Consider the following 12,240-nt stretch of genomic DNA (forward strand, 5'->3'; position numbering starts at 1 on the left):
GAGGAGACACCAGACACACAGTCCACTCCACCCACAGAGGAGACACCAGAGAGACACACAGTCCGCTCCACCCGCAGAGGGGACACCAGAGACACAGTCCGCTCCACACCTCACTCCTCCTCCGGACGCTTCTCCCGGTGACTGATCAGAGTGACGTCTTTACAGTACGTTGTCTTGGGGGGCGTGTTATTATCAGTGAGTGGGAGGAGCTAATCACAAGGTGAAGGATGATTGGTGCAAATATCAGCTCCAGGAAGTGTCTCCATCAGCGGGCGGCGGCGGCCATGATTGTGGAGACCAAGAGATCCGGAGCACTGGTCGGTCAGAGCCGCCTGCAGCCTGTGTGACGGGAGCGCTGTCAGCGGAGCCGTGTTTGTACGAGGTGTACGGAGCGGAGCCGTGTGTGTACGAGGTGTATATAGCGGAGCAGTGTGTGTACGAGGTGTACGGAGCGGAGCCGTGTGTGTGCGAGGTGTACGGAGCGGAGCCGTGTGTGTGCGAGGTGTATGGAGTGGAGCCGTGTGTGTATGAGGTGTACGGAGCGGAGCCGTGTGTGTACGAGGTGTATGGAGCAGAGCCGTGTGTGTACGAGGTGTATATAGCGGAGCCGTGTGTGTACGAGGTGTACGGAGCGGAGCCGTGTGTGTACGAGGTGTACGGAGCGGAGCCGTGTGTGTGCGAGGTGTATATAGCGGAGCCGTGTGTGTACGAGGTGTACGGAGCGGAGCCGTGTGTGTACGAGGTGTACGGAGCGGAGCCGTGTGTGTGCGAGGTGTATGGAGTGGAGCCGTGTGTGTATGAGGTGTACGGAGCGGAGCCGTGTGTGTACGAGGTGTACGGAGCGGAGCCGTGTGTGTACGAGGTGTATGGAGCAGAGCCGTGTGTGTACGAGGTGTACGGAGCGGAGCCGTGTGTGTACGAGGTGTACGGAGCGGAGCCGTGTGTGTGCGAGGTGTATATAGCGGAGCAGTGTGTGTACGAGGTGTACGGAGCGGAGCCGTGTGTGTATGAGGTGTACGGAGCGGAGCCGTGTGTGTACGAGGTGTACGGAGCGGAGCCGTGTGTGTGCGAGGTGTACGGAGCGGAGCCGTGTGTGTACGAGGTGTACGGAGCGGAGCCGTGTGTGTGCGAGGTGTATGGAGCGGAGCCGTGTGTGTATGAGGTGTACGGAGCGGAGCCGTGTGTGTACGAGGTGTATATAGCGGAGCAGTGTGTGTACGAGGTGTACGGAGCGGAGCCGTGTGTGTACGAGGTGTACGGAGCGGAGCCGTGTGTGTACGAGGTGTATATAGCGGAGCAGTGTGTGTACGAGGTGTACGGAGCGGAGCCGTGTGTGTATGAGGTGTACGGAGCGGAGCCGTGTGTGTATGAGGTGTACGGAGCGGAGCCGTGTGTGTACGAGGTGTACGGAGCGGAGCCGTGTGTGTACGAGGTGTATATAGCGGAGCAGTGTGTGTACGAGGTGTACGGAGCGGAGCCGTGTGTGTACGAGGTGTACGGAGCGGAGCCGTGTGTGTACAAGGTGTATGGAGCGGAGCCGTGTGTACGAGGTGTATATAGCGGAGCAGTGTGTGTACGAGGTGTATATAGCGGAGCAGTGTGTGTGCGAGGTGTATGGAGCGGAGCCGTGTGTGTATGAGGTGTACGGAGCGGAGCCGTGTGTGTACGAGGTGTATGGAGCGGAGCCGTGTGTACGAGGTGTACGGAGCGGAGCCGTGTGTGTACGAGGTGTATGGAGAGGAGCCGTGTGTGTGCGAGGTGTACGGAGCGGAGCCGTGTGTGTGCGAGGTGTACGGAGCGGAGCCGTGTGTGTGCGAGGTGTACGGAGCGGAGCCGTGTGTGTACGAGGTGTATGGAGCGGAGCCGTGTGTACGAGGTGTACGGAGCGGAGCCGTGTGTGTACGAGGTGTATGGAGAGGAGCCGTGTGTGTGCGAGGTGTACGGAGCGGAGCCGGGTGTGTACGAGGTGTACGGAGCGGAGCCGTGTGTGTACGAGGTGTACGGAGCGGAGCCGTGTGTGTGCGAGGTGTACGGAGCGGAGCCGTGTGTGTGCGAGGTGTACGGAGCGGAGCCGTGTGTGTACGAGGTGTACGGAGCGGAGCCGTGTGTGTGCGAGGTGTACGGAGCGGAGCCGTGTGTGTGCGAGGTGTATGGAGCGGAGCCGTGTGTGTACGAGGTGTACGGAGCGGAGCCGTGTGTGTACGAGGTGTATATAGCGGAGCAGTGTGTGTACGAGGTGTACGGAGCGGAGCCGTGTGTGTGCGAGGTGTATGGAGCGGAGCCGTGTGTGTGCGAGGTGTACGGAGCGGAGCCGTGTGTGTACGAGGTGTATATAGCGGAGCAGTGTGTGTACGAGGTGTACGGAGCGGAGCCGTGTGTGTATGAGGTGTATGGAGCGGAGCCGTGTATGTGCGAGGTGTATATAGCAGAGCCGTGTGCGTGCGAGATGTATGGAGCGGAGCCGTGTGTGTACGAGGTGTACGGAGCGGAGCCGTGTGTGTACGAGGTGTACGGAGCGGAGCCGTGTGTGTACGAGGTGTACGGAGCGGAGCCGTGTGTGTACGAGGTGTACGGAGCGGAGCCGTGTGTGTACGAGGTGTACGGAGCGGAGCCGTGTGTGTACGAGGTGTACGGAGCGGAGCCGTGTGCGTGCGAGGTGTATGGAGCGGAGCCGTGTGTGTATGAGGTGTACGGAGTGGAGCCGTGTATGTGCGAGGTGTATATAGCAGAGCCGTGTGCGTGCGAGATGTATGGAGCGGAGCCGTGTGTGTACGAGGTGTACGGAGCGGAGCCGTGTGTGTACGAGGTGTACGGAGCGGAGCCGTGTGTGTACGAGATGTATGGAGCGGAGCCGTGTGTGTACGAGGTGTACGGAGCGGAGCCATGTGCCTACGAGGTGTATGGAGCGGAGCCGTGTGCGTACGAGGTGTATGGAGCGGAGCCGTGTGCGTGCGAGGTCTATGGAGCGGAGCTGTGTGTGTGCAAGGTGTATCGAGCGGAGCCGTGTGTGTACGAGGTGTATGGAGCGGAGCCGTGTGTGCAAAGTGTACGGAGCGAAGCCGCGTGTGTAGGAGTAGCTATGTGTGGCCATTATACAGTATGGAGCATCATGTGCGGTCATTATACAGTATGGAGCATCATGTGCGGTCATTATACAGTATGGAGCATCATGTGCGGTCATTATACAGTATAGAGCATCATGTGTGGCCATTATACAGTATGGAGCATCATGTGTGGCCATTATACAGTATGGAGCATCATGTGCGGTCATTATACAGTATGGAGCATCATGTGTGGCCATTATACAGTATGGAGCATCATGTGTGGTCATTATACAGTATGGAGCATCATGTGTGGTCATTATACAGTATGGAGCATCATGTGGGGTCATTATACAGTATGGAGCATCATGTGCGTTCATTATACAGTATGGAGAACTGTGTGGCCATTATACAGTATGGAGCATCATGTGCGACCATTATACAGTATGGAGCATCATGTGCAGCCATTATACAGTATGGAGCATCATGTGCGGTCATTATACAGTATGGAGCACTGTGTGGCCATTATACAGTATGGAGCACTGTGTGGCCATTATACAGTATGGAGCATCATGTGTGGCCATTATACAGTATGGAGCATCATGTGTGGTCATTATACAGTATGGAGCATCATGTGTGGCCATTATACAGTATGGAGCATCATGTGCGGTCATCATACAGTATGGAGCATCATGTGCGGTCATCATACAGTATGGAGCATCATGTGTGGCCATTATACAGTATGGAGCATCATGTGTGGCCGTTATACAGTATGGAGCATCATATGTGGCCATTATACAGTATGGAGCATCATGTGCGGTCATCATGTGAGGCCATTATACAGTATGGAGCACTGTGTGGCCATTATACAGTATGGAGCATCATGTGTGGCCATTATACAGTATGGAGCATCATGTGTGGCCATTATACAGTATGGCGCATCATGTGTAGCCATTATACAGTATGGAGCATCATGTGGGACCATTATACAGTATGGAGCATCATGTGCGGTCATCATACAGTATGGAGCATCATGTGTGGCCATTATACAGTATTGAGCATCATGTGAGGCCATTATACAGTATGGAGCACTGTGTGGCCATTATACAGTATGGAGCATCATGTTCGGTCATTATACAGTATGGAGCATCATGTTCGGTCATTATACAGTATGGAGCATCATGTGCGGTCATTATACAGTATGGAGCATCATGTGTGGCCATTATACAGTATGGAGCATCATGTGCGGTCATTATACAGTATGGAGCATCATGTGTGGCCATTATACAGTATGGAGCATCATGTGTGGCCATTATTGTTATGGACCTGGTGGTTAGGAGCACCTGGAATGACCTGATGGTTAAACCAAATGACAGGACAAGCTCTGGGAAGTGGGATCTCTGCTGACTGCAAACCCTGATCCTATCACACACACTAGAAATAGCCGTGGAGCGTACCTAACTCTCCCTAGATGCCTCTTCACAACCTAAGAGCTAACTAACCCTAAAGATAGGAAATAAAGCCTTACCTTGCCTCAGAGAAATTCCCCAAAGGAAAAGGCAGCCCCCCACAAATATTGACTGTGAGTTAAGAGGAAAGTCACAAACACAGAAATGAAACAGGTTTTAGCAAAGGAGGCCAGTCTTCACTAAATAGCAGAGGATAGTAAAGGGATCTATGCGGTCAGCACAAAAACTACAAAAAACCACGCAGAGTGTGAAAAAAGACCCCCGCACCGACTCACGGTGCGGAGGTGCCACTCTGCACCCCGGAGCTTCCAGCTAGCAAGGCAATATCATGATAGCAAGCTGGACTAGAACTTAGCAAGTACTAATAAATATATTCAGTACACAATGAACAACAAATGAACTAGCAGGGACTTAGCTTCTGCTGGAGTAGACAGGTCATCAGAAAGATCCTAGAGAGATCTGAACCAGTACTAAGACATTGACAGCTGGCATGGAGTAACGATCTGAGTGGAGTTAAATAGAGAAGCCAGCCTGGCCATAAAGGAGGACAGCTGAGGAAGCAAACTCAAGAACCAGCAGTTCCACTCACAGCCACCAGAGGGAGTTCATGGACAGAACTCGCCGAAGTACCATTCATGACCACAGGAGGGAGTTCGAGAACGGAATTCACAACAGTACCCCCCCCCCTTGAGGAGGGGTCACCGAACCCTCACCGGAGCCCCCAGGCCGATCAGGACGAGCCAAATGAAAGGCACGAACCAAATCGGCAGCATGGACATCGGAGGCAACAACCCAGGAATTATCCTCCTGACCATAGCCCTTCCATTTGACCAGGTACTGAAGTTTCCGTCTCGAAATACGAGAATCTAAAATCTTCTCCACCACATACTCCAACTCCCCCTCGACCAACACCGGAGCAGGAGGGTCAACGGAGGGAACCATAGGCGCCACATATCTCCGCAACAACGACCTATGGAACACATTATGGATGGCAAAGGAAGCCGGAAGGGCCAAACGAAACGACAGGATTGAGAATTTCCGAAATCTTATAAGGACCAATGAAACGAGGCTTAAACTTAGGAGAAGAAACCTTCATAGGAACATGACGAGACGACAACCAAACCAAATCCCCAACACGAAGTCGGGGACCAACACAGCGACGGCGGTTAGCGAAACGTTGAGCCTTCTCCTGGGACAATGTCAAATTGTCCACTACGTGAGTCCAAATTTGCTGCAACCTGTCCACCACAGAATCTACACCAGGACAGTCCGAAGGCTCAACCTGCCCTGAAGAAAAACGAGGATGAAAACCAGAATTACAAAAAAAAGCGAAACCAAAGTAGCCGAACTGGCCCGATTATTAAGGGCGAACTCCGCCAATGGCAAGAAGGTCACCCAATCATCCTGATCAGCAGAAACAAAGCATGTCAGATAGGTCTCCAAAGTCTGATTGGTTCGTTCGGTTTGGCCATTTGTCTGAGGATGGAAAGCCGAAGAAAAAGACAAATCAATGCCCATCTTAGCACAAAAGGACCGCCAAAACCTCGAAACAAACTGGGAACCTCTGTCCGACACGATGTTCTCCGGAATGCCATGCAAACGAACCACATGCTGGAAAAATAATGGAACCAAATCGGAGGAGGAAGGTAATTTAGGTAAGGGTACTGTTATGACCTGGTGGTTAGGAGCACCTGGAATGACCTGATGGTTAAACTAGACGACAGGACAAGCTCTGGGGAGTGGGATCTCTGCTGACCGCAAACTCTAATCCTATCACACACTAGAAATAGCCGTGGAGCGTACCTAACTCTCCCTAGACGCCTCTTCACAGCCTAAGAGCTAACTACCCCTAAAGATAGAAATAGAAGCCTTACCTTGCATCAGAGAAATTCCCCAAAGGAAAAGGCAGCCCCCCACAAATATTGACTGTGAGTTAAGAGGAAAAGTCACAAACACAGGAATGAAACAGGTTTCAGCAAAGGAGGCCAAACTTACTAAATAGACTAAGGATAGAAAAGAGATCTATGCGGTCAGCACAAAAAACTACAAAAAGCCACGCAGAATGTGCAAAAAGACCCCCGCACCGACTCACGGTGCGGAGGTGCCACTCTGCACCCCAGAGCTTTCAGCTAGCAAGGCAATATCATGTAAGCAAGCTGGACTAGAACTTAGCAAGTACTAATAAAGATATTCAGTACACAATGAACAACAAATGAACTAGCAGGGACTTAGCTTCTGCTGGAGTAGACAGGTCATCAGAAAGATCCGAGAGAGATCTGAACCAGTACTGATACATTGACAGCTGGCATGAAGTAACGATCTGAGTGGAGTTAAATAGAGAAGCCAGCCTAGCCGCAATCGAGGTCAGCTGATGAAGCAACCTCAGAGCCAGCAGTTCCACTCACAGCCACCAGAGGGAGTCCACGGACAGAACTCACCGAAGTACCATTCATGACCACAGGAGGGAGTTCGAGAACGGAATTCACAACAGTACCCCTCCCTTGAGGAGGGGTCACCGAACCCTCACCAGAGCCCCCAGGCCGATCAGGATGAGCCAAATGAAAGGCACGAACCAAATCGGCAGCATGGACATCGGAGGCAACAACCCAGGAATTATCCTCCTGACCATAGCCCTTCCATTTGACCAGATACTGAAGTTTCCATCTCGAAATACGAGAATCTAAAATCTTCTCCACCACATACTCCAACTCCCCCTCGACCAACACCGGAGCAGGAGGGTCAACGGAGGGAACCATAGGCGCCACATATCTCCGCAACAACGACCTATGGAACACATTATGGATGGCAAAAGAAGCTGGAAGGGCCAAACGAAACGACACAGGATTGAGAATTTCAGAAATCTTATAAGGACCAATGAAACGAGGTTTAAACTTAGAAGAAACCTTCATAGGGACATAACGAGACGACAACCAAACCAAATCCCCAACACGAAGTCGGGGACCAAAACAGCGACGGCGGTTGGTGAAACGCTGAGCCTTCTCCTGGGACAATGTCAAATTGTCCACCACATGAGTCCAAATCTGCTGCAACCTGTCCACCACAGAATCTACACCAGGACAATCCGAAGGCTCAACCTGCCCTGAAGAAAAACGAGGATGAAAACCAGAATTACAAAAAAAAAGGCGAAACCAAAGTAGCCGAACTGGCCCGATTATTAAGGGCGAACTCAGCCAATGGCAAGAAGGTCAACCAATCATCCTGATCAGCAGAAACAAAGCATCTCAGATAGGTCTCCAAAGTCTGATTAGTTCGTTCGGTTTGGCCATTTGTCTGAGGATGGAAAGCCGAAGAAAAAGACAAATCAATGCCCATCTTAGCACAAAAGGACCGCCAAAACCTTGAAACAAACTGGGAACCTCTGTCCGACACGATGTTCTCCGGAATGCCATTCAAATGAACCACATGCTGGAAAAATAATGGAACCAAATCAGAGGAGGAGGGTAATTTAGGCAAGGGTACCAAATGGACCATCTTAGAGAAGCAATCACAAACCACCCAGATGACCGACATCCTTTGAGAGACAGGGAGATCTGAAATAAAATCCATGGAAACATGCGTCCAAGGCCTTTTCGGGACTGGCAAGGGCAAAAGTAACCCACTGGCACGAGAACAGCAGGGCTTGGCCCGAGCACAAGTCCCACAGGACTGCACAAAAGAACGCACATCCCGTGACAAGGAAGGCCACCAAAAGGACCTAGCCACCAAATCTCTGGTACCAAAAATCCCAGGATGACCAGCCAACACCGAACAATGAACCTCAGAGATAACTCTACTAGTCCATCTATCAGGGACAAACAGTTTCTCCGCTGGACAACGGTCAGGTCTATCAGCCTGAAACTCCTGCAGCGCCCGCCGCAAATCAGGTGAGATGGCAGACAGAATTACCCCCTCTTTGAGAATACCAGCCGGCTCAGGAACTCCCGGAGAATCAGGCACAAAACTCCTTGAAAGGGCATCGGCCTTCACATTTTTAGAACCCGGAAGGTATGAAACCACAAAATTGAAACGGGAGAAAAACAGCGACCATCGAGCCTGTCTAGGATTCAACCGCTTGGCAGACTCGAGATAAGTCAGATTCTTGTGATCCGTCAAGACCACCACGCGATGCTTGGCTCCCTCAAGCCAATGTCGCCACTCCTCGAATGCCCACTTCATAGCCAACAACTCCCGATTGCCAACATCATAATTACGCTCAGCAGGCGAAAACTTTCTAGAAAAGAAAGCACATGGCTTCATCACAGAGCCATCAGAACTTCTTTGAGACAAAACAGCCCCTGCTCCAATCTCAGAAGCATCAACCTTGACCTGAAAAGGGAGCGAAACATCTGGCTGACACAACACAGGGGCCGAAGAAAAACAACGTTTCAACTCCTGAAAAGCCTCAACGGCCGCAGAGGACCAATTCACCACATCAGCACCTTTCTTGGTCAAATCGGTCAACGGTTTAACAACGCTAGAAAAATTAGCGATGAAGCGACGGTAAAAATTAGCAAAGCCCAGGAATTTTTGAAGGCTCTTCACAGATGTAGGCTGAGTCCAATCAAAAATGGCCTGAACTTTAACAGGATCCATCTCGATAGTAGAAGGGGAAAAAATGAAGCCCAAAAAGGAAACCTTCTGAACTCCAAAGAGACATTTAGACCCCTTCACAAACAAAGAATTAGCACGAAGGACCTGGAACACCATTCTGACCTGCTTCACATGAGACTCCCAATCATCCGAAAAGACCAAAATATCATCCAAATATACAATCATGAATCTATCCAAATACTTTCGGAAGATGTCATGCATAAAGGACTGAAACACAGATGAGGCATTAGAAAGCCCGAATGGCATCACCAGGTACTCAAAATGGCCCTCGGGCGTATTAAATGCTGTTTTCCATTCATCGCCCTGTTTAATACGCACAAGATTATACGCCCCTCGAAGATCTATCTTGGTGAACCAACTAGCCCCCTTAATCCGAGCAAACAAATCAGACAGTAGAGGCAAAGGGTACTGAAATTTGACCGTGATTTTATTGAGAAGGCGGTAATCTATACAAGGTCTCAGAGAACCATCCTTCTTGGCCACAAAAAAGAACCCTGCTCCCAACGGTGACGACGACGGGCGAATATGCCCTTTCTCCAAGGACTCCTTTATATAACTCCGCATAGCGGCGTGTTCCGACACAGATAAATTGAAAAGTCATCCCTTAGGAAATTTACTACCAGGGATCAAATTAATAGCACAATCACAATCCCTATGAGGAGGTAGGGCACTCGATTTGGGCTCATCAAATACATCTCGGTAATCCGACAAAAACTCAGGGACTTCAGAAGGAGTAGAGGAAGAAATTGACAACAACGGAACATCACCATGTACCCCTTGACAACCCCAACTGGACACAGACATTGATTTCCAATCCAATACTGGATTATGGACCTGTAGCCATGGCAAACCCAACACGAGCACATCATACAAATTATGCAACACCAAAAAACGAATATCTTCCTGATGTGCAGGAGCCATGCACATGGTCAACTGAGTCCAATACTGAGGTTTATTCTTGGCCAAAGGCGTAGCATCTATTCCCCTTAATGGAATAGGATACTGCAAGGGCTCCAAGAAAAAAACCACAGCGCCTGGCAAACTCCAAGTCCATCAAATTCAGGGCAGCGCCTGAATCCACAAATGCCATAACAGAGTAGGACGACAAAGAGCAAATCAGAGTAACAGACAAAAGAAATTTAGGCTGTACCGTACCAATGGTGGCAGACCTAGCGAACCGCTTAGTGCGTTTAGGACAATCAGAGATAGCATGAGTAGGGTCACCACAGTAAAAACACAGCCCATTCTTACGTCTGTGTTCTTGCCGTTCAGCTCTGGTCAAAGTCCTATCACATTGCGTAGGCTCAGGCCTCTGCTCAGAGGATACCGCCAAATGGTGCACAACCTTGCGCTCACGCAAGCGCCGAATGGCCAAGGACATAGACTCATTCAGACCAGCAGGGAATCCCACCATAACATCCTTAAGGTCTTCAGAAAGACCCTTTCTGAAAATTGCCGCCAGGGCACACTCATTCCACTGAGTAAGCACAGACCACTTTCTAAACTTCTGGCAATATACCTCCGCTTCATCCTGACCCTGACACAAAGCCAGCAAGATTTTCTCTGCCTGATCCACAGAGTTAGGTTCGTCATAAAGCAATCCAAGCGCCAGAAAAAACGCATCTGCATTAAGCAATGCAGGATCTCCTGGCGCAAGGGAGAATGCCCAGTCTTGAGGGTCGCCACGTAACAAAGAAATAATGATTTTCACTTGCTGAATGGGGTCACCAGAGGAGCGGGGTTTCAAAGCAAGAAACAGTCTACAATTATTTTTAAAATTCAGAAATTTAGATCTATCCCCAGAAAACAAATCAGGAATTGGAATTCTAGGCTCTAACATAGGATTCTGAACTACATAATCTTGAATGCTTTGCACCCTTGCAGTGAGTTGATCAACACAAGAGGACAGACCTTGAATATCCATATCTACACCTGAGTCCTGAACCACCTAGAGGTTAAGGGGAAAAGAAAGGCAAAACACACTGCAGAGGAAAAAAAATGGTCTCAGAACTTCTCTTATCCCTCTATTGAGATGCATTAACGCTTTGTGGGCCAGCTGTACTGTTATGGACCTGGTGGTTAGGAGCACCTGGAATGACCTGATGGTTAAACCAAATGACAGGACAAGCTCTGGGAAGTGGGATCTCTGCTGACCGCAAACCCTGATCCTATCACACACACTGGAAATAGCCGTGGAGCGTACCTAACTCTCCCTAGACGCCTCTTCACAGCCTAAGAGCTAACTACCCCTAAAGATAGGAAATAAAGCCTTACCTTGCCTCAGAGAAATTCCCCAAAGGAAAAGGCAGCCCCCCACAAATATTGACTGTGAGTTAAGAGGAAAGTCACAAACACAGAAATGAAACAGGTTTTAGCAAAGGAGGCCAGTCTTCACTAAATAGCAGAGGATAGTAAAGGGATCTATGCGGTCAGCACAAAAACTACAAAAAACCACGCAGAGTGTGCAAAAAGACCCCCGCACCGACTCACGGTGCGGAGGTGCCACTCTGCACCCCAGAGCTTCCAGCTAGCAAGGCAATATCATGATAGCAAGCTGGACTAGAACTTAGCAAGTACTAATAAATATATTCAGTACACAATGAACAACAAATGAACTAGCAGGGACTTAGCTTCTGCTGGAGTAGACAGGTCATCAGAAAGATCCTAGAGAGATCTGAACCAGTACTAAGACATTGACAGCTGGCATGGAGTAACGATCTGAGTGGAGTTAAATAGAGAAGCCAGCCTGGCCATAAACGAGGACAGCTGAGGAAGCAAACTCACGAACCAGCAGTTCCACTCACAGCCACCAGAGGGAGTTCATGGACAGAACTCGCCGAAGTACCATTCATGACCACAGGAGGGAGCTCGAGAACGGAATTCACAACACATTATACAGTATGGAGCATCATGTGTGGCCATTATACAGTATGGAGCATCATGTGCGGCCATTATACAGTATGGGGCATCATGTGTGGCCATTATACAGTATGGAGCATCATGTGTGGCCAGTATACAGTATGGAGCATCATGTGTGGCCATTATACAGTATGGAGCATCATGTGTGGTCATTATACAGTATGGAGCATCATGTGCGGTCATTATACAGTATGGAGCAT

At 50.0% G+C, this 12,240-nt stretch overlaps 2 protein-coding genes across 3 annotated transcripts in view; one reads left to right on the plus strand and one right to left on the minus strand.

Annotated features, from left to right (window-relative positions):
* Positions 1 to 215, minus strand: part of LOC143817481 (uncharacterized) — a 40,447-nt gene extending 40,232 nt beyond the window's left edge. Inside the window, exon 1 of the mRNA XM_077298923.1 lies at positions 110 to 215. The gene's annotated coding sequence lies outside the window, so the exon portion shown is untranslated. The remainder of the gene's footprint in view (positions 1 to 109) is intronic.
* A 55-nt stretch (positions 216 to 270) lies between these two features.
* Positions 271 to 12,240, plus strand: part of NUP98 (nucleoporin 98 and 96 precursor) — an 83,921-nt gene continuing 71,951 nt past the window's right edge. Inside the window, exon 1 of one of the 2 annotated variants that reach the window (XM_077298935.1) lies at positions 271 to 382. The gene's annotated coding sequence lies outside the window, so the exon portion shown is untranslated. The remainder of the gene's footprint in view (positions 383 to 12,240) is intronic. The other variant, XM_077298934.1, reaches the window with a different exon arrangement.

The sequence above is a fragment of the Ranitomeya variabilis genome, chromosome 3 (assembly GCF_051348905.1).
Source record: "Ranitomeya variabilis isolate aRanVar5 chromosome 3, aRanVar5.hap1, whole genome shotgun sequence".
NCBI lineage: Eukaryota > Metazoa > Chordata > Amphibia > Anura > Dendrobatidae > Ranitomeya > Ranitomeya variabilis.